We start from the raw sequence: 27222 nt of genomic DNA on the forward strand, positions 1-27222 counted from the left end.
CACTTTTGTTCAAAAAATATCCTTTTATGTCCATATATCTGTGTGTGTGTGTGTATGGCAGGATATTAATATACATAAATGTATATGATAGGGTATTTATATATATAAAATATCCTCTTATATCCATATATGTGTGTGTGTGTATGGCAGGATATTAATACCCATAATGTATATGGTAGGACATTTATCTATATAAAATATCCTTTTATATATATGGTAGGATATTAATACCCTAAAATATTAGCAGTGGCTAAACTCAGAATAATTTTTATTCTTTTTGTTTGTCTGTATTTTCTCCAGTCAGTTCTTTTAAAAGTTCTAACATTCCCCCCTCCCCTGAAAACCTCAGCTCTTGTGAAGCTGAAAAACAGGAAGCTAGATTTGTTCCCCAATTCAGGTTCATAGTGAAAAATTAAGCCAGGATTTTTTTTTTTTATCTGCAGCCTAAATAAAGCTAGTCATATTAATAGTTATTTTGAGGAAAACGGTCAAGGTCAATTGGCTTGACCTTTAGCCATCATTGAAGTGCAAGGTGGAAAGAAACAATGATTTTCGTATGGTCATCAGGTGACATGGCACCACGCATTTATTTCAGAAATGGGTCCTGTCCACAGGCGAGGCTCTGAGGACAAATCCTGGTAACATCAGAATGCTGTCCTGCTTGGGCAGGTGGCCCAGCCCCTCCCACGCTCCTTTTGCGGATGCCCGCTGGCTGGGGCGCGAAGGGACGCAGAACAGCTCCACTAACAAGCAGCCTTCCTTCCAGAGACATGTGCCTGGTTGTTCCAGAATGCCCAGTGATTCTTGTTGTCACCGTGTGGCTCTCCATGTTAACACGCATCTTAGCAAGACCTTAAAATCCCGACTTCGGAGCAGCTACATTTCAGCTCACTCTCAGTATTTTCCTTTTTGTTTGTTAGCTATAAAACCGAACAAATGGGACTGAGGGATGATGGCACGGCTCCAAATCAGAGTGAAACGCATCCCGAGTTGGCCCTTTGCCCAAAGGTATAATTTTCAGCTGTGAGTTGCCCTTAATTCTGAAAATCATCTTTGTAGCTTCAGATTTTCCAGCGGAGTAGAAGCATTGTGTCTGCTGTCCAGGCAACCAGCCTTCAAACACAAAAACAAAAACAATATTTTGCTTTCTCTTTGCATCGAATCAGACTTCTTTAGCTAGAGGATTCAACACATGAAGAATATTCCAGTGTAAATGCTGTAAATATTCTGTGCTTGCAGGCCATAAATAACAGCCTGCTGATTTCCTTAGGTTATTTGATCTTGGAACAGATCATTCTTCCGAGTTTGATACCTGAGATATTTTAAAACTAGATTTTTCTGCCTTTATGAATAGTAAAAGTACTTAGCATTGGTTTCAATTATGTTGGGGTAAACAACAAATTATCCTGTGATTAAGGGTAACAATTGACAATATGTGTATTTAGTAAACACAAATGCCAGTATGTACAACACGTCAACAGTATGCCAGGGCTCTGTATACTATAACACTAGTGAGCAGAAGGACTCTTCAAACAGCAAGTTGATATTTGTTTTTATTGTTCAATAAATAAAGTCTTTTTATATGTCTCAAACTCCATCAGGCAAAGGACTTGTGTCCTATATATCTTATATCCCCCAAATTGAAGAGCAAATGTACACAAAGAGAATTACATGACCTTTCTTAGTTTTGCAACAAATACATACCAAGTTTTCTAATACCCACGTAAAACAATTAAACCTTCTCAGAATACACAGTAACTGCCAACAGTCTGACACTTATTTGCTGCATGTACCAAAGCAAGCTCTCTGAGATTCAATTTTCTTATCAAAAAACATACAGAACTCTTCTTTCTCTTTTTGGCAAGGCTGTTGTGGGAGCCATGAGATAATCATGTGAATAGGTCTAGCACAGGACCTGACAAAATTTAAGAGTTTAATTACTGTTTTTTTTTTCTTCAGATTATGGAACGAGTATAAGCTTATTATAGAAAATTGAAAAAAAATGAAAGTATAAAAAAATCACCGCTGTCACATCATCTCGTTTTTTTTTCTGGCCCTTTTTCTATCATAGTTTTTGTAGTTGAGGTAATGCTCACTATAAAATTTTACATTCTGCCTTAATTCAATTTACTTTATAACATCAGCATTCTCTCGTGTTATTACAAGCTCTTCGTAAACAACAGTTTTAGTGTCTGCATGGTATTCCATCCTGTCATTTACTAGCCATTTCTCTATTATCGTGTAGGTTGTTTTTAGTGTTTTGTATGGTAGACAGTGCCATGATAAACACCTTTGTTTCTAACTTTTGTATTTCAGATGATTCCCTCAGAATAGGATATATTTCTCCCATCTGTTCTTTGTTCCATATTTCCACCTTTTCTGTCTTCTTTTGATTAATGATTTTTTATGATTCCATTTTATCTGTTTTATTGGCTCATTTACTATACTTCTGTTTGTTTTAGTGGTTGCTTTAGTATTTATAGTATACATCTTTAACTTAGCACAGTCTACCTTCAAGTAAATATTATGTTACTTTATATATAGAATAAGAACTTTACAATTGTATATATTTACCTCTCCCTCCTCTCCTGTGTGCTATATTTGTTTTATACCTTTCTTATATCCAGGTTATAAATATTATGATGCATTGTCTTTATTTTTTGCTCTAAACAATAAAGTGTCTTTTAGAGATATTTTATATAAGTAACAATAAATAGTTTATATTTAGTCACATATTTACTATTTCTGATGCTCTTTACTCCTTTGTGTAGCTCCAGATTTCCACTGGATCTCATTGATCATTTTCCTTCTGCCTAAAGGTCTTCCTTTCAGATTTCTAGTAGTGCAGATCTGAGGATGATGATTTCTCAGTTTTTGTATGTCTGCAGAAGCCTTTATTTCTCCCTTCACTATTGGCAGATTTTTTTTTTTTAGCTGGGTATAGAATTCCAGATTGACAGTTTTTTTCCTTGCAGTATGTTAAAAACATTGTTCTACTGACTCTGGTTTGCATTGTTTCTGACAAGACATTTGGTGTCATTCTTATCTATTTTATTCTATATTTTGTGAGTTTTTCTCCTACTCTTTATATTTCTTTTTCTTTGGTTTCAGGCAGTTTGAATATGATATCACTTGATGTAGTTTTCTTCAGGTTTCTGGTGCCTGGAATTTTCTGAGCTTCTTGGGCTCCTTTGAAGAAAAGAGGATAAATCACACCAACCTTTTGCCTAGCAAAATACTTTGCACCCAGTAGGCATGCAGTGATGGTGGAAGGAATTATGGATGAATAGGATCTTGAGCATACTGATAATACTATTAATTGTAAGATAAAGGCAATACTTCTAGGTACACACATAGAAAAAAAGAGAAAGAGAGAGAACACATAATTTAGCTAAAAGTGAATACTGGAAAATCTGCATATTTACATAAATATTATTGAGTAGCTTTGATTCAATGAAATATCCATTTTATTGGGAGAGAGCAATATATTAGGTTTTTGGCAGAAATGGGATATGATGAGTCATGAATTTAGTGAAGACATTGGGAAGAATGTTAAGTAAGGAGCCTGGTGCATGTTTACATGCTTCAGGCTATAAACTTTGTGTGAACCCAGAACACAGATAAAGTTTGGGGCAGTGCAGCAGATGCAGCTAACACTGATATTCTGTAGGCATCATTTCCTATCTCAATTCTAGAACACTGACCCATAACCATGATATTACAATGGACAGAACCATGTACAAATGAATTAGATAGTCATTAGTGATAGAGAAACACGTAATCTTCCTGCTTTGTCTTGGGAAAACGTCTTGGGAGTCATCAGCAGGGTGGTAATGTGCAAAGGAGAAAAGACAAAGACAAGAGCATGAGATTGGTCTTGGGTCAGAAATAAAGAGATTTTACTGGATAGGCAAGCATGTGAACTCGTTGATTCCATAGTGATTTGTTTCTCTGAATGTATTGTTCTCTAAGTGTTTGTTTTTCCTGATGGTATCACAGTCAATGTTTTCATGAATTCAGATCTCCTCCTTGGTTCTTTCACTGGCCATAACTGATTAAAAGCAAATACCAGGCTTGAGAGATAGTAAGGGCTCATACTTCTTGTGTGGCAGATTTTAAGGATTGGATTGGGGGTCTAGAAATTTTGATAGTTTGCTATCTTGGTGGTTGGTTTCATCCTTTACTGCTAAGGGGCCGAGACAGCAAGAAGGGAGCTAACAAATCTTTTATACATAGAAAGTAATTATAAATACTCAAATAATATTTATGTAGTGACAAGCATGACAATTGATTAATTTTAGTATAAAGACTAAATACTTCACTGTTTGAATGATAGCATTGACATTTCTGCTGCTTTAAGTAACATATGATGAGAATATATACAAAGAAGATAAATATATAACTCTGGTAGAAAAAAATAGAACAGACATAGAAGCTGGGGCACGTCTCTTTCAATCAAATATTTCAGTCAGTATACAGTTGTGTATATATTTGTTTAAATGTAATTGAGAGTAGAAAGATCATTATCTATTTCATTCAGAAGGTGCTATTTTTGCAACCCAAATATCAAGAAAATAATTTTTTAATATATATAAACCAAATCCAGTTTTAATATATATGAACCAAATCCACTTAGTTTAGTTATGTTGCCCTTGTTAACATGGGCAAAATAACAAGTGCCCATGTTATTTTAATGCATTAAGATTTGATAAAATAAGACTTCTCTTGCTATTATATGATTAAGTCATTATGTGAACTTTTATTTGTTGCCTTGATCTCAATAAAATGCCCCAATGAAACAATAAGCATTTTATCTCAAAAATCAAGTTCATTAATTTCCTTTTTATTTTAAACATCTTACAAAGTATCTGAGATTCAAGAGGGGCAGAATAGTTACGGTATTCAGGAAGCCTCAAATCTACCATGAACATTTATCTTTTTAAAAAGTGGCCCTATGTATCACTATAACTGATAGAAGACAGGTTGGATATACTTACAACTGATTAGACTGGTGATTAGAGTGTTAGCCACAAGGAAATGTATAAAAGCATATAACTTTAGATGAAAAATTAAAGGTTGATCAACTTTGAATTGGCTTGCATTCAAACTCTGCTAGGTATTGGATAATGCAAACCCATCCCATCAGGTCTTCTTTTGAAAGGCTTAAACACCCTGTAATTTGAAAGAAATTAAAACTAGTCTGCATCCTGAGAAACTCTGAAATATATTTTCAGGTCCTCTGCTCTGTGCTTTCTATCTCAGCCTGGGAAGCAAAAGGACATAACTGCAGAGGCCCTGTTCTATGCCAGTACATATTCTTGGATATGCTTAAAAATAATTCCCTATTATTAAAGGTAGTCGTAGTATATTTTCCAACACCTGAGAGCATGGCAAATAAAACTAACTTAATCAATATACTTATTTGCCTCTTGGTAAACCCTATCTAGCAATATTTGTATAGGCTTCCTAAATAAGAAGTAGTCATTAATGATTTAACATAAATATAAATTTATATTTATTATATAAATATAACATAAACTGGAATTTATATTTATTATAATGTATATACGGAAACTTCTTGAAAATCGTTAAGTTAATTTGCCAGGAACCAAGAGCAATAATTATAGTAGGAAAAAGATAAAGGTATTCCCTGTTAAATTAAAAAAATTACAAGATGCCCATCATCATCATTATTCTTAAATATTCTGAAGGTTCAGGCAAATGTCACAATATGAGAAAACAAAATGAGCAGTATGTAAATATTGAAATACAGGAAGAACTCTTATTAACCATTGATATGATTGATTGTATACCTACAAAAGACAAGAGCATCAGTTATAAAACTATTAATAGAACTAAAAGAACTTATTAGATTGCAGGAGCACAGGAAACACACACAGAATCAGTAGTGTTCCCATTTGCTAGCTACAATTGGCAAAAAATTGAAGAAATGAAGAAATAAGGTCTCACTCAATGACTACAGAAACTATAAAGTACTTGGGAATATATTTAATAAAAAATCTACATAAAGAGAAATGTAGTGGAGTCATATCATATGCCTATCAATCATATACAAATTAAATTAAACTTCATGCTACACATGCTTCTTTTTAAAGATATGTATATTTCATACAATAAAGCTCCCAACTACAGGCCAAGTCCTTTCCTGGGTGTTTAACTTGAGAAACAGCAATCTGTTTCAATCCTAGAGGAAAAGCTGACTATGTTGTATTTATTGTAAGATATTACATCTGTGTATTGTTCTTCAGGGTCAATTAAAAGGATTTTCTTTTTTTTTTTTTTTTTTTTAATTAAAAGGATTTTCAAGAATAATTTTGACCATAAGCAATTGTCACCTTGATGCTGGTTTTGGAAATCAATCCTTATATAAAATGAATCTCCACCATGGTACGTGGCTTTTCTGAAGGACATAGAGCAAGGCCAGGATAAATGGAGCCCGGGGTGCAATATTATTAAACATTTGGTTTTCTAATATCAAAATAAAATGTGAAGAAAAGTCAAAAGAAGCAGAAAACAGTCAAACTATGTTCCTTTACCCAAGTCATTTCTAAAGACATCCTAAGACAGAATGATTACAACTGCCAGACCTCTGCCCTTCTTTTCTTGTGTTCATCTTGGCTAATTGAGTTAGAGAATCTCCATTGTTTAGAAAACATGTCTGCTTCCAGACTGAGACAAGTCACTACGTTACAGTGTGAATAAGACTTCAGGTGGTAAAAATGAACCATGCTTGATTTCCTCTAACTGGGATGTGCATTTAGAATAGTAGAGCCTCAGTCTGTGTTCCAGGGTGTTGCTAATACGGTGCTTTGGTATATGAGCAATGGGAAAGATCACACAGATGTAAGAGCTCCCAAAGACAGGATAAAGTTAGGGAACTCCTAAGATGAAGTATGAGAAAAGTTAAAGCACTCCTGAGACTATGCTCTACCACTCTACCCACTTCTGTGGGATATTCGTATATTATGTTGGGAGAGGGGTGCTACCTGACTCCCTCTGTCTGTCTTCTCCCATGGGGATAACCCACGTCCCTGAAATTGTTGTTTGTTGACAGTTGTCAACAAACTGAATGTGATGAATATGCCCTGGGAGGTATCCTCATTGGAGAAAGTGCATCCTGGCTAGACAGGAAACAATGTAATGCAAATGTTGATCTTTCCCAGATGAATATAGATATGTAATGCAATTACAACCAGAATCCCAACTGTCTTTTCTGTTTGCTTGTCTTTGGACCTGGACAAGCTGGTTCTAAATATTTGCCAGTTGTCAAGAGAATTTTAAAAAAGAACTAGTGGGAGGCATTTACTCTATCAGCTATAAATAAATACTAAAAATATTACAATAAAAATTCAATGGCACTGGGATAGGGATAGTAAATAAATTGTGAAAACAGTAGTAAATACTTAATGGGAATCTTTCAGCAAGAAATAATTTATTAGGCACAGGCTATGTACCAGTTGTTATGCTAAGTCACTGGTTCAAAAGCTGTGGACAATTTCCAGTCACTGCCATCATTTTATAGGATGAATATTTGCAAGTTACAAACATAGTTCATGGACAAAGATCCAAAGGTGCCGTGAGATGTAGGACAGAGGGATGGATCCCAGTGTGGAATCCATGAGAAGCTTCCCTGAGACTGTGATATTTTGGCTGAGTCATGAAGAATCCCTAAAGTTAAGCCAGGTTAAGGAGGCCAGTGGCAGGAAGACCTGGCTCTGTGGGAGAACCACCCCAGGTAGGAGGAGTCTGGTACATTTGAATATAGGGAAGGCTGGTGATTGGCATGAGAGAGGGGCCCAAAAAATGAATTTATTTAGGAGCCTAAGAGAGGCTGAGAGAACTTCTAGTTTTCCCATAAGAAAAATGGAAAGCCCTTGAGAGTTTTATATAAATTTTCTTGTCTTTCAGCTGACATTGATGTATCAATTTCAGTGCAATATCGATTGGTAAATGATTTTTCTGTATATCTGATACAGAATAACATTTTGATGGAAGTATCAGTAAATTTTGCTTATCAAGTAAAAAAGTACTTATGTATCTATATTATCAAATATTCCTCTTTTTTATATATTTTTCTTTTTCTGAGCTTACTGTTTCCTCTGCTTTCTTATTATTAGCTTTTATACGGTATATGTTTCTTACCATTTTTCCCCAAGGTATATGTGCATGTATTGTTATTTCCCTTTTTTCTTCTGTAGTTTTAAAGGACTGACCACTTTTCTCTGTTTCATTTATTTCTCCAAGTAGTTTTGATGCCTGGCTGGGGCCACAGTGAGGTGACTAAGAGACACTGAATGCAAAATTTAAGAGGATGCCCAAGACTCAAGATTTTAAAGTATGTTCCTGCAATAAATAAAAATGTCAAAATTAGTGCAAAAAGTCTACCATGAGCCATATATCAAAATTTTAAATAAACAGGAATCCAACCCTGCACTGCAAACTTGCTTCTCATTGGCCTCCCTCTAGCCCCAGCCCTGGTTCCAATAAAACAGTCAGCTAGCCTTTGAGCTATAATTTGCTGACTTAAGTTTTCAAGCAAATGGATTAGAATTTAATGGTGTTTTTGAACAAGAACTTAATAGTGTTTATAACACTGTCCTTCTCTTCACAAATAAAAGAACATGAATATGCTTGTATTTACCTTTTACCTGCCCTCCTTCCAATTGTTTTAATGACCCAGAATGTTAGGTTTTTTTTTTAAGATTTTATTTATTTATTCATGAGAGACACAGAGAGAGGCAGAGACATAGGCAGAAGGAGATGCAGGGTCCTCTCAGGGAGCCCTATGAGGGACTCAATCCCAGGACCCCAGGATCATGACCTGAGCCAAAGGCAGATGCTAAACCACTGAGCCACCCAAGCATCCCCAGAATGTTAGTTTCAATATACTTTGGACTTAATATCTTTTACTTTAAAGTTCTTGTCTAAATAGTAGCATTAAAGTTTACAACTCCATTAACTACCATTATTTAGGCTTAGTTATGTATTTTAATGGCTATCTTGCTCATCATTGTATCTTTACTTTCCCCTATTGAGCTCTGTATTCCGTCTTTTTTGTTTTTGTGGTTGGGGTGATTAACTAAATGATTTTCCCTGGGACTTCAAAGTTGTTGTTGTTTTTTTCCCCAGAAAATGGACGCAGGTGGTACATTTCCAGTCTTTGTCCACAGATGTCACACTTTCCTCCTCTTGTTTGAATGACAGTCTATTCTAAGGGAAAATTCATGTTTTCTTATAACTTGTGAACATTTCTCTGTCTTCTAGTATTTAGTCCAATGCTCTTCTGGTTCCCTTGTCATTTATCCTTGGCATTTGGAAATGCCATTATGATACGGGTGAAGTGTAGTTTCAATATTTCTTCCCAGGACCTTTTAGATCTGATGACTCAAGTCTTTTGACATCTTCCTTTTTATTTTTGGACTTTGTTTCCCCTCTGCCCACTTAAATTCAGCCTTCTATAATTACGTAGATTATACAGTTTCCAACGTGTGCTTATTAGATGGCACCAGTCATGCACGTTGTCCATGACCATGCCTCTGCTTTCTGGCCTGGATCTGCCCTGGTGCATCAGGATTGGTCAGCTGACCTAGGTTGAGCCAACTGACATCCTTCCCCAGGATTTTTCTTTTTAACTAGAACTAAGGAGGAAGAAGTTAGTTCTCCTGAGTAGAAGAAGCAGACTATAAAGTTCTTGGCTAACTACTTTCTGCCATGTGGAGCATCCCCATTTGTGGTGAAAAGAGCAAAATTGCAGGAAGAAAGGAAAGGAGACGGTGATATTTGAAAAGTTGGTTCCTGATGCTTTGCTTTTAAGTCAAAGAGAATGACAAGGAGAGCACTGTTCATTTTAAATTACCAAATTGGCGCAAAAATGGAGGGACCAAGAAAATGGAGACAGGGAAGCAGAATATTCTCATAGTTCTCATGAGAGGTGATTAGAGCCCTTTTTGAGGTTTTAAAGGGATGAGTTGAAAACATAATTATGAGTTCGATTGATAGACCTGGTCCTAGATGGGTGTGAGACTGGGGAGAAAGGAGAGACTAGACTATGCCTAACCTCTCTTGTTGTGTGCCTGAAGGACACAAACGAAGATAAAATCAACACCATGTGTAATAATGAGGTTGAGAGAAGGAAGCCAGATACAAAGAAGCACTCCCTGTTTATATCAGTTCAATGCTAAGCAAAACCAATCTTTGATGTCTGAAATCAGTTTGGTTAGATGGGGTGTAGCAATTGTAATGGGCCATGAAGTGGCTTCTGGGGGGTGATCTGTTTCTTGATCTAAAGGCTGGTTACACGTGAATATTCATTTTAAGAAAAATACATTGAACAGTACACATATGATATGGACATGTTTCTATGTGAATTTCACACTACAACACAAATGTCAAAAGCAAGGGTAGGAATCATTAGTGGTGAAGAGGATAATTTCTGTTTTGCACATTCTGAATTTGAGGTGTCCATAGGACAGTGGTTCTCAAAGTGTGGTCCCCAAAGGAATAGCGACATTACCTGGAAACTTGCTAGGAAAGCATATCTTTGGGCTCCATCCGAGATGGAGATGTACTGAACCAAACATCCTTGGGGCAGGGCCCAGCAATCTGTTTGCACAACCTTCCAGGTAATCCTAACATATGCTAACATTTGAGAAAGAGTTCTGTAGGATACCTGGATGGATCTGTTGGGCAGAGAGCTAAGCATGAATCTGAAGTTATGTAGAAAATGGTTTGGGCTGAAGGTATGTATGGTTTTGTGGTTGCATTATTTAATTTAAATGATCCTTAAATCCATGAAAAATAGGCAAACTCCCTCCAGGACATACATGCAGTAAAAAGAAGAAGGGCTGAAAGAAGACTCATGGGAAAGCACAGCATTTCAGGGATAGGTAGGAAAAAAAGATACTGCTTGAAATGACAGCATATAAACACAAATATTATTCAGCTTTAAAAAATGTTGGAGATGAACATTCACATGGAAAGATTTCTGTGAAGTATTTTAAGTGAAAGAAGACAGACAATTAAAAGGCACAAAACTTAACAATCCCATAAGCATACACTGACTATCTCTGAAGTGTGCAATTCAAACTATATTTTTATTTTCTTCATTTTGCTTATCGTTCTTTCTAGTTTTTTCTAATGTGAAGATGTCTTGCATTTTGTAAATGACAAAGAAAAAGCCCAACAAAATTGTTTTTAAAAGATGAAAGATATCTTGTACACATGGAACTAGACAACACAGGCATGAAGAAAATGCAGTTTGGAGACTTGAAGAGTCTATGTTAAGATGAAAAGCACAATTGCAAAATTTTAAACTGTAATCCAGACAGAGAATTGGGTACTTCAGAAAATTGAATTAGCACATTAGGAGATGAATTCAGTAAATTCTTTCAGAATGTGGAAGACAAAAGTAAGGAGAACATAACAGGAATAAGACAGGATAGATGAGGTACAGTCCCAAGAGAGAGTTGTGCCTAGAATCCAGAGGTCAGCCCCGGCCCCCACTTCTCCCCAACTTTCCCCCACATGGTCGCTGGAATGACCTACTAGGCTTCTAAAATCAGACCAGGTCACCTCCTCTTAAATCCTTTCAGAGGCTTCCCATTGCGTTTCAGGTGAGATACACTATTCCCTCCTGGCAGCAGGACCCTGTCCACCCTGCCCTCTCCCCACCTCTGTCCTTCTGTCCTTAATTCTCCCTGCACTCCAGCTGCACTGGCCTTTCTGCACCTTCAGGGCCAAGCTGTTTTTCATCCCCAGGCATTTGGGAATGCTAGCTATATTCTCATTTCTCTTCATCCTACAGGTCACAGCTTGAATTAAACTTCCTCAGTGAAGCATCCTCCCCATGCTGTGCTTTCCCTTCATCTTATGCAGCATAACACATAGTTGGAATTTATTCGTGCATCTCCCCAGATAGGATAAGCTTAGTGAGGGCAGGGTCCACATCTAGTTTATTCACCTCTGTTATGCTGCATATAACACAGTTCCTAGCACACAGTAGGTGGGTGCTAGGTGAATATTTGTTCGTTCGTGATTGTCACAGTTGTGCTCCTACTGGTGTGTCTTTGTGGTTATTTTAAAGAGAAGTCAAAGTAGACTGGCCCTGCATCCATCCTTATGCCATTGTACACAGACACTGGCAGGCGTGGGTGCTTAATTGCAGCTCCTCCTCTTACATAAACTAATTTCTAGAAGTAAGCTAACCAAATCTTAGAAGCTGTGTTGTCCATTTGGAGTTTCCACGTGAGGTATCCAGATGGCCTGGAAGCATGAAAATGGCTTCAGAACCTGCCTTGCGTAATCTCAGTGAGTGGTTTATGCATGGATAGACTCCAGCTCAATAAATGGTAGGGGCTATCTTTTAATTATGTGGTTTTCATTCTGTCATCTAAAACACTGCTGTGCAAATTGTAGGTGTCTTATAAATGCTTATTGATTTAATTATCAGTTAATAGATGTGTTTTCTTGCAGAATGGTGGCTTAGTGTTTTTTTAATTTTTAGCAATCATTTCCTATTGCCACATGGACTTTTCTTTCCCACCAATCTGATTAACTCTTGAAATAGGAGGAGCTCTTTATTGAAAACAGTAATTGAAATCGCGCGATGCTTCCAAATGCCTCTAGCAATGTTGTGGGTTTAGTCTCTTTTTTCCTCATAATATTTGTATCAGTTATCTGTTGCTGCATTCCAGATTACCCCCAAATTTAGCAGCTTAAAACAACAAACTTCTACTATATCATAGCTTTTGTAGGTCAGGAACCCAGAACTGCTCAACTAGTCCTCTGGCTCTGAGTTTCTCATCAGGCTGTAGTCATCTTGAAACTTGATTCAGAGGAGACCCTCTTCCAAGAGCATCACTGGCTATTGGTGTGCCTCAGTTCCTCCCAGGCTGTTGGCTAGAGGCCTCAGTCCCCTGCCTTCGGGCCTTTCTGTAGGGCAGCTGAGGACATGGCAGCAGGCTTTTTCCAGATGGAGGGCAGGGAGAGAGGAGAGAGGATGGGAGAGTACTGGAGAGAAAAACTAGAGATAGTGAGTCAAAAGCCAGAGTCTTTGTGTTATCTAGTCTCAGAAATGATATTCTATCATTTTTGCCCTAATCTATCCATTAGAAGTGACTCACAAGGTCCAGCCCACACTCAAGGGGTGGGAATGACACAAGGGTGTGAAAACCAGGTAGTGAGGATATTTGGAGCTATCTCAGGCATTGCCCCACACAGGATTTTCTCTTATTATTTAATACCTAAAATCTCACCTTCTTTTCTTGTGGGAAATTAAAAGCATATAGACAAGTACAATAAAGAATCACATATCCAGCACCTAACTTTAACAACTGTTAACATGTTGCCATACTTGCTACATTAACTTTCTTATTTCTATTTACATATTTTTATGTTAGTTATGGATATCATGACATTTCACCCATAACTTCATAGGCATCTATAAAAAAGGATTCCATGTTTCTACCTAATCACAAAACCATAGTAACATCTGACAAGATTTAGCAATAATTCTATGATACAATGTAATACCCAGTCCATTTTCAAAATTTCAAAATTATCCCCAAAATGTCTTTTACAACTGGTTTGTCCAAGCCAGGCTTTTGGGACTCTCAAGTCTCTTTTAACTGAAAAGACCCTTGGCCCATAGCTCTGTATTAACTTGTTTTTCCCTGTAAAATTATTATTAGTTGTCTGCAGCTCAAGAAGAAATATAGTTTGAAAGAATTCAAATGGAAAATAATTCAGTGATTCCTAAGTATGTCATTTAAATGATAGATTTTGATTAAAACATTCTTCTAACTTATATATAGCATGAGATTTAAATATTCCTAATCCCAAACACCTTCAGAATAGCAGGAGACAGCTTTGACCCCAGCTGATGCAGACATTTAAGATTGTAACACAAGAGAAACTTGGATAGCAAATGGCCTCTATATACAGAAGTGGCATGGATGGGAGGAAGGAAGGGATAGGGCAAAAGATCTTCTTACTCTTATAAAAAATCAGAGTAATAATTACTTCTAACCGAGGTGAGTCAGAGGAAGTGCATTTTTAAGGAGCATATATCCTGGGTATCCAATCTCTAAGGATCCCTTATTTAACAAAGATCTAACTTTTAATTGTAATAGGAACTCCTTTCCTGAAAGATAAAAAGGACCTTAAAACACGTCAATGCCAATTATTCTTTAAATTCTATGCTGTTGTTTTAGTTTGTTCTATGATTTAGTCACATAAAGTAGAATAATTATAATTATTCTTATCAATTTTTAATGTTAGACATTCTAAAATTATTAGAATTCACATTACTATATTAAAATAGAAGAAATATGTGATCATCTCAATAAAAAGGAGAAAAAACAATAACACCGATAACATTCAGTACCTTTTTATTTTTAAAAATCCATAGCAAACCAGGAAAAGCTTCAGAAACCTACGAAGAATATTTGTCCCAGGGTGCCTGGGTAGCTCAGTCAGTTAAGCATCTACCTTTGGCTCATGTCATTATTTGGCTCGGTCCTGGGATCGAGCCCCAAGTCAGGCTGTCTGCTCAGTGGGGAGTCTGCTTCTCCCTCCCACTTTGCCCCTTCCCCCTGTTCATGTTCTCTCTTTCTCTCAAATAAATAAGATCTTAAAAAAAAAAAAAAAAATCTTTTGTCCCAGACCTCAGCCAACATCATTCTTTATGAGAAAACTTTAAAAGAAGTCCCTTTATATCAGAGAAAGATAAGGATACCCATTCTCATGTTCTATTTTACCTTGTTTTGGAAAAAAAAAAAACCTTGAAGTTATAAAGATTAGAAAAGAAGAAACAAAGGTGTCACCATTTGTAGATAATAGAATATTTCTAGAAAACCCTAAATAATCTACAAATTATTAGAAATCATAAGGAAATCTAAGTTGTTATATTTAAGATCAACATACAAAAACAATAAATGCCAAACATAGTTTAAAAATGCAAATAAAAAGCCTTATATTTATAACAACAAACCATAAAGAGCATAAGAATAAACCTAACAAAATATATGCAGACTTGTATAGAGAAAACTATAGGGGATCCCTGAGTAGCTCAGCAGTTTAGCTCCTGCCTTTGGCCCAGGGTGTGATCCTAGAGTCCTGGGATCAAGTCCCACGTTGGGCTCCCTGCATGGAGCCTGCTTTTCCCCCTCTGCCTGTGTCTCTGCCTCTCTCTCTCTCTCTGTGTCTCTCATGAATAAATAAATAAAATCTTAAAAAAAAAAACTATAAAACTTTGTTAAAAAGCACTCGAGAAGGCTGATAAATGGTAATGTAGTTCATGTTTACAGATAGCATAAGGCCAGTGTTGTAAAGATGTTAAATCTTTCCAAATAAATTCGATTAATTTCCAAATAAACCCTTAAGGGTATTTTTCATGGAGCCTGAGAAGAGGATTCTAAAATTTATGTGTAAGACCATAGATCCAAGAAGAATCAAAGTATTACAGAAAAGGAAATGAGAAGAAGAGCTTGCTGTACTTAGTATCACAGTTTAAGAAACTAAGTAGTTAAGACAGTATAGTATTGATGCAGGAATAAACTGATGATTGGAACAGAAGAGGGAGTACAGAAATAGGTATACCTTTATATAGAGAATTTTTATAGAAGACAGAAATGTTTTAGATAGTCGGGAAGAAAGGGCAGAGAATTCAGTTAATGTGTTAGGGGAACAACTGGTTTTCTATATGGAAAAAAAAAATGAAGTTTAATCCTAACTCACACCATGTACAAAATTCAATTACTGAATTTAAATATGAAAGACACGATAAAAGCTTGAAAAAAAAGTAGTATTATCTTTTTGACTTCAGAATAAGGAATCTTGGACTTTTTTTAGATGAAGCACAAAATAGTATCAGTATTAAAAATTTAAATTGATTCATAAACACAATAAAGAAAATGAAAGACAAGTCACAAACTCAGAGGTACATAACACATTTAGTTACAAAGCAATGTTATATGTGTATGTATGTATTCCTACAAACCTGGAGAAAAATGGAACAGAAGACACTAAAGAACATTTCTTATTTCTAGTTTTATCATTGACAGAGATTTTAGAAATTTATGGATAAAATTCCTGTCAACTTGAACCTTACACTTTGACCCACCTTTTTTTTTAATTTATTAGAATTCACATCAAAATATGTAACACAACCTTAAGCTTTCTAGATACTTGGCAATAACTTTCTTTATTGTGGAAATATATATACATCATATAGCATTTACACTTTAATCATTTTTGAGTGTATGGATTCAGTGCTCTTGAGTACTGTAGCCATTACCATGATCTATTTCTAGAACTTTTTCACTATTCCAAAGAGAAACTCTGTTCCCTTTAAGCAATAATTCCTCATTGCCCCTTTCTCCAGATCCTGGTACCCTCTCCTCTGATTTCTGCTTCTATGAATTCTCCTATTCTAGGTACTTCCTATAAGTGGAATCATGTATTCATCCTTCTGTGCCTGGCTTATTTACTTAGTGTAATATTTTCAAGGTGCACCCATGTTGTAGCATGTATCAAAATTTCATTCATTTTTATGGCTCCATAATATTCCATTATATGTGCATACAATATTGTGTTTATTCATTCATCTGTTGATGGACATTTGGGTTGTTTCCACCTTTTGGTTATTTTGAATAATGCTGCCATGAGCATTGGTGTTTGAGTCCCTGTTTTTACAATTCTTTTGGGTATTTACCTACGAGTGGAACTGGTGGATCATATGGTAATTTAATGTTTAGCTTTTTGAGGAACTGCCAAATGGTTTTCCATAAAGCCTGCACCATTTTATATTCCTACCAGCAATGCATGAGGGTTCCAGTTGGGATTATCTTTATGTGTCACCCTATCTGATTTTGAAATAAAAACAAAGCATGCGAAGCTTAGTTTTTACCTATAGGTGAAAAGCAATAGTTAAATAGAAAGCAAAACTACGAGATAATAAAACCTAAGATTTGTGGATTTCCTCTAGTTTGGCGGACTTTTCAGGAATCCGCAAGTGTTGTTGGCACAAGCTTCTTTGTCAGTAGGTAATGTGAAAATTGAATTTGTTGTTGGTGATAAAGTTCATGTCTGCTTTCTTTGGGGGGACATTGATTTGGGAATATAGTTTACTGTAACCTGGTAATTTCAGTAATGCAAATGCAACAAAATGTTACTTAAAAACAAAACATAAATTCAATCGGGGGTGGCAAGGCAATTAAGGGGAGCTCTCTCCATTTGGTTGTCCTTCTGGGGCATTATGGCAGCTGCAGCCAATATTGAACAGGGAGCTGCAGCTGTTTACAGATGCATTAGGAAAGAGAGGCTTTGGAACTCAGTTGCAGAATTTCTCCTGTGCAAAAGAAAGGCCAAAATTGTCAGAGAGGGAGCATATCTGAGGGATATAAGTAAATTTAATTTTCAGCAAGAGCACAAGGTGCTAATACTGAGCATTACAGTTGCAATAAATCAGAATCCTGGTTTTGGCTGGCCACAAGAAAGGTGAGTTCGGTTCAGAATATTTCCTGTAATCCAGCTACTCTGATACAGACCCACAAAAGCAATGTGTACCCATCTATTTTTCATTTAGAATATTTATATAGTTCATTCATGGCACAGGATTAGGAGTGTTTGGATTCTCTATTGGTTGCAAGGCTGTCCATTTCCAGAAGTACGTACCATGGTAAATGCAGTAATTATAGGAAAGTATGAAAACACCAAGTCTTCCAATATTTGATTATCCTTAACATAGAGCTTTGGTAATAAAAAAAGAGTTTTGTTGAAAATAGTATAACTTCAAATTGGAATCATGAGACTTAAAAAGGGAACATTTTAGACTCAGGGCTCTTGGTTTTGACTTGTGCCTGGATGCTTAACAGGTGGTCTGCCACTTGCCTTATGACTCTGGTGACATCATCTCTTTGCCAAGATGTTGAAGCTGAACACACATCCAGCAGAACAGGAGCTACTTCTGTAATTCAACAAATTATATTTATCGTCTCATCTGGCTATACCCAGTTGCCCAGGAATATGACTTTTGGTCATTATTCTTCACCATATATGTGGTTGTCATGTAAAAAAGCCAAACAAAACAGTCACAAAATCAATTTGTTAGCAGGGCAGAGAGGGGGCTTCAAGGCATGGAGGAGGACCCCAATCCCCTTGGGAAAAAAGCAGAAAGGTCAATTTGGTTTATTAAAGAGCTGATCCTTTTAGGTTCAGGATATAATATACTTCCTTTAATGCCATCTAATAGGAAATCAGAAACAGTCCAAAAGCATAGTATTCCCTGAGGAGGAGTCAACACAAAATTAGTACCACCAGGCCAAACTCTTGTGCTTTCTGCTGCCTTAAGCACAGAATCCTGCAATGCAAATGTCATTTTTACTTCTTGGAATCAAATTTAAGGCCTGGTGTATGGAGGTGTTCTGGTAGGCACTTATATATATAAATAAAATAAAGACAAATAACATGTACTTCAGAATGACCTGGTAGATTTATGCCATAGCCTAAGAAGCACTGAGAAAAAAATAGATTTTTTCCCTGAAACAACACATCAATGAACACACACTAGTCAGGCACTTATTATTGTTCAGCATTCCTAAGAGTAAGTTTCCTGAGCAGATTCCTCAAAGGAGAAAGAGAAGGAGTTCCAAAGTAGGGGTCCCAGGACCGAAGCAAGCCAGAAAGGGGCTTACCTAAAGTAGGCCACCCAGTAAGGAGTGTGGTCAAAGACAAGTGTGATGAGAATCAAATCTCAAGGGTATAGGGAGAAGGGGCAATGATCTGAATTCGGGGGTCAACTGCTCCTGAAGAGTGGGAGTGCTAAAGGCCTATTGGCCTGGTACCTGCTGCATGGTAAGAAAGCAGGCACGATGTCTCCTGAGCACCATGCAGAGTGTGCCAATGGGGATGGGTACAGACATATGCAACACACAATCCTCGATCTCACATGACTTTCAGTATGGCTGAGCAGACCCCACCATCATATGGGGAGCAATCAGAAAACAGTTCGAAAGAGCAAATAATGATGGACTCAATAGTGGGCTCATTACTGTGTGAGGTTCAGAGAGGGTAGTCAGGGAAATCTTCACAGAGAAGGGAGCTAGAGCAGGCCTTGATGTGGTTAGGGGAAGAGGGAGGGATCTGGAGCAGCCCAGGCAAGATATTGCATGTGTGAAGACCCTGAGGGTGAAGGAACATGGTGGCTGCATGGATTATGGGAGGTTGACCCACAGCAAACGTGGCACTGCAGAGACCGCAGGAGACTGGCCCTGATGGAGCAAATGGTGCACCCTGAGAAAGCCAGTGTGAATCGGGGCTATCTGGAGAAGCCTGATGGCCAGCAAAGGATTGGATGAGGTAGGAAAGAGAGAGCCCTGGAAACAGTGTGTAGGGGACACTAGTCAGGAGGAGAACAGGGAAAGTGGGAGATGTAAGAGACAGAGTCTAAGGAAAGTATACAGAAGGCAGATGAAGTTGTCTAGCCATGAGGTCCAGTTTAGAACCCAGAAGCGGGACAATGGAGGAAATGATGAATGTTAGGACGTTTTTAGAAGAAAAATCAATAGGTTTTATATTTTGACTGTAGGTGATGTATAAAGAAGAGAAAAGTTGAGGAAAATTCAAGAATTTCATGTCTGTGTAAAAGAGAGGTCAGAGAAAGGAGACTTTCCACATGAACATGGTTTTGACCAAAAGGACTATACCGATGCTGAAGTGACATTTAAACAACCAAGTGGAAATGTCCAGTGAGCAGTCAGAAGGAAGGGAATAAAGCCAGGATAGGACTGGAATTACGGATTTGAGCCCACGCAAGGTAATTCTCAGCAATCTGTAGGTTCATATATTATAGTCCTGAGAGACACTACTTTCTGTTGTCTCATGTGGGATGTGAATTTGTGTCCTTGAATTAGCTGAGTACAGTTTTCCCTTTTCAGAAGAAACAGTAAAATAAAGCAATCTCTTTGGTCGCAGCATGGGGACGAGACAAACCAGTTGGCCCACAGTCTATAAATCCAGGGGTTGCCTTGGGTCAGCGGCTTCTTTGAGTCTCCTCAACCATTATTTGAAGGTGAAAGGAAACCCATCAGAATTCTCTTCAGTTTCCAAAGGACACTCCCGGAAAACTCAAAGTAAGGAGCCAGAAGTAGTTCTTTCCCACTGACGCCCATCCCTTGGTCTAGGTATCACTTCTGTTACTGAGTGGAACTCCTCTCATGGAAACAGGTTGCTTTGTTTCCTGAGTGTGGTGTTCTCATCAGACAAATCTGTTGTTTAGTGTATACAGGTTGATTTGGTGGAATGATATTTGCGCGTGGTGTTATGTAAATAGAGTTATGGCCCATCTTTCTGATACTAACATGGGCTATAATTAGGACCTATGTGTATGTAATGGAAAGGGGGGGTGGTGGTGGTGTGTGTGGTGTGTGCCCATGCGCATGTGCGTGCTGAGCGCAGGGGTAGAGAGATGTGTAAGGGAGCCCGCGTTCAAGTTCCTGATGTAAAGAAAGTCGCCAATTCACAGAGGAATTTGATTACCTCTATCCATTATACACGCGCAGTGAGTGAGCGTGCTACTCGCCATCTGTCATCCATTTCATTTGCATCGCCGGCACCTGGCCTGTTTGTCTGCTGCGCTCCCTTCTTCACCGAATTCTTAGGCTGCTTTAATAAAACACAGAAATGTTATTGTTAAAAACCAATTAATTTACAATCCTCTACAGAGATAGTATTACTTATAATTCAATTTGGCTTCTAATGATCTGCTTTCTTGCAAAATGACTTAATTCTTGTGTCAAAGATTAGTTATTAGATATTACCCTGCGTACCAGTCCTGTACTGCTGAGGTAGGCAAAGCAGCTTGGAATGTCCCTGGCCATTAATCAGAAGTCTGAAACATTTTCTTGTTTAACTCCTTCAAGAACCTGGTTGCAGGCATAATGCCCTTAACTCTTCCCTGACCAAATGAGGGAGTGCGCTCCCTCCCCTGGGTTAGGTTTGGTGGGAGGAGATCTGGAATTTTCAGAGAAAGCTTTTCGGTCATTAAGCTGAAAACCTGGATAGGCATCTACAACGTGAGATTCTTTCCCCCTCCATATATCAGCATACATTTTTATTGTACCATCTCAGGCAGTTTGGTTTCCTCCCAGCTGTGTCGTGAATGAGGTACGCAAAGCTTGCCCCCCTCTTCCTCTAAATCTGGCCTTTAGGAGCCAAGGTGGCTGGGTTTCCCACACAATGACAGAGCTGGGTGTCATTTTGCTTATTATGACAGGATTATCCACACCCATCATGCAGGCCAACCTGCTCACACAGTGACAGTCTGGCAGCCCTCAGCCACCTTGTCCACACATTTCACCGATAGAATCACCAAACATATGGCTATAGCCAGCACATTCTAGAAACATCAGCTTGGGCTGAGGTATCTGAGAGAAAATTTATTCTTACAGATTAAAAAATCCTTAAAAGGCTTCAAAACAATTTGTTTTCAGTGTAACATTCTCAAGCTGTACATGTCTTTACTTTTTTAACCTTCTGATGTAACACAGAATTTGGTGTGGAAACTATTATTTCCTTTCTCAGTTCAATCTTAACAAACGCCAAATAACACATATCCTAACAGGGAGAATACGAATATATATATTATATATATAATATATGTTATATATATTATTATTCCATATATATTATATTACTATATTATAATATATATTATAATATATATTATTATAATGTTATTATATTATATATAAATATAATATATATTTAATATTTTCTTTTCCACAGGTATAGAATATAAAATTAAAATATATTTACATATCAAACTATGACTATAAAGACTAGGACCTGCCCCGAGAAACCTAATAAATTGCTATGAAAAATGTAAAGGCACGAAAGTAATCATTGAAGGTTAGTAATTACTAAGTGAAGATACTTCTCAAACTTCGAAAGGACTCAATGAGCTGAACTTGAAGCAGCCAGAGAATTAAATAATACAGATAGAAAGCAGAGCACCATTTTGCTGTAAAAGTGTGTGGAGGAGTCTTTTTGTGCGTGTGGTTTCGATGAACTAAAAAATCCAGCTACTTTCTACATTTACAAAATCTGTTGTTTAAACGATGCATTCATTCTGCTTATACTTTTTAGTTTTATGAGATGCAGTTGCTGCTGGTTCTGGAACATGTGCCCGTGTGAACACTGTGGGGTGGGGGAGCTAGAAAGGTAGTGGCAGTTCAGTTTGACTTCTTCTCTGGATCCTGCCACATTCAAAGCGTGAGGTGCTCATTATTTCACAAAAGCAGAGAAACCAGCTTTGCGACTGAGGCAGACGAAACTTGAACAGCTGTCTTATAAGAAGCATTTTCTTTTTTGTACATTATAATATCAAGGGAACTGTGCCTAGCTCCACATACTCTGTCTTACATAAAGCCTTTCTACAAAGGATCAAACATTGGTAAACTCCAAAAGATTATCTTATTTCAGCGATATGGCTCATCCTTAATGTTACTCTCTGATTACTCAATAAATTATAGGTATTATTTATTCTAAGTAGCTTGTCCTGTCTGTTCCCACACATTTTTTTACACACTTTTGCTTAAAAAAACTGAACACAAATGATCATAATATGAGGTTGCCCCAAACTTAGAGGATTTAAAAACCAAGGCTGAAAGGGCCAAAGGGAGAAAGCTATAGGGATAAAGATGGACAAATGGTCCCCAAATCTGTTCCCTGGTGATTTTGGCTCAGATTGATATGATTTAAAAACTTCATTGGGAATAACAGATAATTCATATCCCTGAATCACTGCTCTATATGCAAAGTAGGGATGGGAACCAAATGCCAAAATATGTCCCCAAAAAGAATAATCCCCAAATAACCCTGTTTTCCAAAGTTTATTCTTCAGATTCAGACAATGCATCATCAACCTCAGAAATAGGAGCCGAGCCAAGCAAGCTGCAATCTAATATGGAAATTTGTCCTGGCCACGGTACTGTGTCATTCTTCTGAATGGGATCACCTGCACCCATCTCTCCTAGGAGAAAATTTCAAACAGAGTTAGCTCCTTAAACCTTCTAATTAAAATGAGAAATCCCCAGGCTTCCATGACTCAGCCTCAGAAAAAGATTATTAGGAATTTAATAGGGAAAATATAGCAGCTCAGACCATCTGTGACCCAGTGCTCTGTGAGAATTTAAAGAAAACGGGAGGGAAGCAGTGCACACTCCAATGCACGCTGGAGGAGTACTTTGTAGGAGCTGCAATAAATCAACATAGTTAGAGTACAGCCTTTTTCAGATTTAATTACTGTTACATAATTATTAGCAAAGCATTCTCCTCTGAAACTGTAAAACTCATTACATCAAAAATCCCCAAGCTCCTGATGGAATTTATGAACTAGTTACTTTCTTTCCAGCTCTGGGAAAATAGTGGAATAGAGTCCAGATTTGTCTCCAGCTTTTTAGAAGCAGAGGGGGATTTTTCCCCCCCTGTTTTGTGTCATTTTAATAGGTTTCTGAATTGGTTTTCTATGGATCTTTCTCTTAGACATCCATATTCTCACCTAAATACCTGCTTAAAGGATTGAGTTCCATTTCAGTGGCAAAAGGTAGTAAGCAAGTACATTTCACAGGATGCTGACAGGGAGCTGGCTGATTGTCAATAGAGTGAAAGATAAATAACTTTTCAATGTCTGTGATTTTTTTTTTTTTTTGGAAGATTCACTTTGGGTCAGAAAGGTCACAGCCAGTCATGGAGCTTTGGTTGGCAGGGCCAGCATCAACATAGGAGTGCTCTCTATGCCAGGGCATACTGGACCAGCATCTGTATGCTCTGGCGTACCAGAGCAACACCGCAGGCAGTGCCTTTATATCGATGGTTTGATATTGGCCATGGTGGGAGTATGTACAATACAAAACTTGGCCAGTGCTACAATCAAGGCTTTTTCCCTGCAGAGCTAGTTGTTAAACATTTACCAGCATAGCACTGTTGCTGTGCTCACCAATGACACAAGTGTAAATGCCGCCTCTATTGCCTACACAGCTCTCAAGGGCATCCTAGGATAAATTCCTCTCACTGAAACACTGTGTCCATCGAAGTTTAACAGAAATGGTTTATTTAAAGTCTGGCTTGGGAAGGGGTTTGTTTTCTTGGAAGCAACAATATTGTGGAATGACATTCCTTTGGAAGATGGTTGAATGCCTGTGGCTAGTTAGCTTAGCTTTTACTCCAAAGTGTTGCTGAGCCCAAGACTGGGACATTGCTTCCAATGTGGGTCACGCAGCCTCCCTAGATCTTTTGAGCCCCTTACCTGCAGAGAAGTGCAGCTGCTAGAAAACAGTTTGCTCTTGCTCCTCCACTCAGAATATACAACCAGCTGTTTTCTGTTGTATTTGTAGGCTCTCTCGGGATTAGCTCTCAGTGAGAGGCAGATAAAGGCAGCTGAGGCTTAACCAGTCAGCTACCTTGGACCCGCTCCCCCTCTGGCCACATTTCCCAGCTACTGACTTTTCACCAGCCCTGGAGCAATCTTAGTTTCTCCCTGGTGATCCCCTCATCCATGCTACCGGCAAGATTTCCCACCACACTCGCTGCTCATAACTGCCATGTAGCCAAACTAAATGACTCCTTGCCCTGAACTGTCCCATGCTCCTCCAGGCCATCTCTTTTCCAATAGAAGAGAGGGTGACTAACATTGCATGAACATTGTTCTACAATTCTGTTTTGATGTTCGGTGCCATACATTTTGTATTTCAGATGAACTATTTAATTTTTTTTAACAATCTGTTTTTAATTGATAAGAATTCTCATCTCTTATTTTTTACAGTAACCTATTTCTATTTAAAATGTATAAATGTGATAACTTTACAAATCTCTTGGAGAATGATGTACTGAAAGTTTTCTTTGGTTTCCAGTGTTAATTCTGTGTTCTCTGGATATAGTTCTTCTGTTTGCTAAGTATTGTGTCTTTCATGTTGGGGTTTTTCTTAGATGTTTGGTGACTCTTCGCGGTCTGTTCATATTAAAGATGTGGTTCTAATTTAAACAGTATTGTTAGGAAGAGTTCTTTGCTCAGCTCAATTGAAATGTCCTGTCTGACTCATGAATTTGGGTCTGGTTTAGAAAGCCCTGCTGGCTGAATGGAGGAAGAGGACATGTGGCAGGCTTTCATTTCAAGCATACAGGTGGTTTTGCTTCTGGGCGTGGAGACTAATTTCTCAGTGACCGTATGTTTGTTGGAGTGCTGTTTGCTTCGACTGCCCAATAACAATTGTTATTAAGTCTACCCTGTCAGAATTCTGAAACCAGAGGGTGCTCCAGAATTTAATCCACAGCCAGATGCTAAATCCAGAAGCACAAGATTATGGAACTGACCTAACATTTTTATTGCCACCTGATTTGTCAACTAGCCAGTCCGTCTTGCCTTTCTTTTCCTAGACTCGGCTGTTTTTGAGTTTGGAGTTCCTAGAGTTTCTGTTGGGGAAACTCACCTGGACTAGGAAGTTATCTCTTTTACTTAAAGCAGTTGTAGAGTTTTCAGTTGTATTTTCTCTCTGTTACATGTTTGAGAAAATTTTATCTGTTCTGATCTGTTGGTGTTAGGTTTTCCGGCTTTTGAGTGTTGCTGTGTATTTAGTTTTTTTAAATCTCCTCCTGCATTTTAATGGGATTTGGGGAGAGAGTGGTGACAACACATGACCTCTGTCATCTCAAACTAGAAATCTTCCTCTGTTCTTATTTACAGGACTTAGTTGTGGCTTCATTATAACCATATCTGTAACTTAACAGAACAGAATTTAACAGTCCACATTTTGCCAGTGGCCTACAAACACACCTTTAATGAAATAGCATGAATCGCGTAAAGTACTACAGGTCTGTACTTTAATGAGAGACCTAGCAGTGGACCTCCCCATCCTCCCCAGCCTCCTGGCTCAAGATTGGGGAAAATGCTACTCTTTATCTAAGTTTCTTGTGGGGGATAGGCATATTATAAGGAACTATCCAATTCTTGTCTCTTCTTCATTTTTGAATCTGATTTATATTACTTCTATTAATTTCTTTTGTATTTTAGTAGGAAATTATTATTAAGAAAATCCACGAAAGCTTATGGTACTAATAGTCTTTTTAAGAAATCTTTGTGCGATGAACATCACACGTTATTCTCTAGACAGTCATCGAGTCTGTGGCTGAAAAAATACTAAGCCTTTTGCTTAATGCCAGCATTTATTGTTTCTTTTTCTAAGACATCATTATCATGGGCCCAAAGCTAATTTTTCAAGTGACGGAATGGATTGTAAAGATAAAGAGGGGAAATGCTAATATTTTCTTACTATGACTTACTAATTTGCAATAGAATTGCACTATAGCAGAAAAACTCTTAAATGTATATTTTTGGATATCAGTTATAATTCTTGGAATTTTATACTATGATCACATGAAAAATCTGTTTCAGTTTTATTAACCACTTAGAGATATATTCTGTTTAATTCTTTTCCATATATTGTCAGGTGGATGGAAGTAGCTCCATGTAAATCTAGAATTCAAACATCTGACCTGGAGAGTAAATGCCATGCTTTAAATTGGTCAGCATGCAATGCAGAAAAATCCTAGAGGGTTACAGATGATATCAATCACTTGCTACACTCATGACTAATTTAATCTCCTTCTTGCCATGTTCTCCCATCAGCCTAACACTGCACGACCTGTCAAAATCTCTGCCACAATGTGACTGGGCTAAAGATGAAACAATTTGTTCAGTCAAGCCTATTTGGCTACCATCTGATTCCCATCTTGTAGTAACTTATCTTGGCCTGGTTGAAATTCATTTTATCATGGTCTATAAAGGAGGTATTTGATTAGCAAATTAGAGGCAACATGAATTCAGCACTGATTCTGGGTCAGGCACTGTTTTCAGCATCGTCCACGTATTATCTCATTTAATCCTCACATCATTACTATGAGGTGGACACTACTAGTCAGCAAAATATACAAGGGAGAAAACTGAGAGCCAGGGAGAGTAAGTTGCCTGCCCAGGGTCATACAGATGGTAAGCAAAGAAGCTAAAATTACCATCCATGGGATGAATGTATAGTTAATGCTTGTATACCCCTTGCCTTAAATACAACACGGCATTTTCATAAGACTGTATGTTAACTATATACATGTAAGTATAATGAATGGCCCCAAATAACAAATGAATTATATTTT

General features: G+C 37.6%; 1 long non-coding RNA gene across 1 annotated transcript in view; it reads right to left on the reverse strand.

Annotated features, from left to right (window-relative positions):
* LOC112670677 (uncharacterized) overlaps positions 1-21250 on the reverse strand; it is a 43507-nt gene extending 22257 nt beyond the window's left edge. Inside the window, exons 1-4 of the long non-coding RNA XR_007402082.1 lie at positions 21127-21250; positions 20557-20682; positions 8164-8364; positions 4998-5172 (exon numbers count right to left, since the gene is read on the reverse strand). This is a non-coding gene — a long non-coding RNA (uncharacterized LOC112670677). The remainder of the gene's footprint in view (positions 1-4997; positions 5173-8163; positions 8365-20556; positions 20683-21126) is intronic.
* Between the last annotated feature and the right edge of the window lie 5972 nt (positions 21251-27222).

The sequence above is a fragment of the Canis lupus genome, chromosome 14, assembly GCF_003254725.2.
Source record: "Canis lupus dingo isolate Sandy chromosome 14, ASM325472v2, whole genome shotgun sequence".
Lineage (NCBI taxonomy): Eukaryota > Metazoa > Chordata > Mammalia > Carnivora > Canidae > Canis > Canis lupus.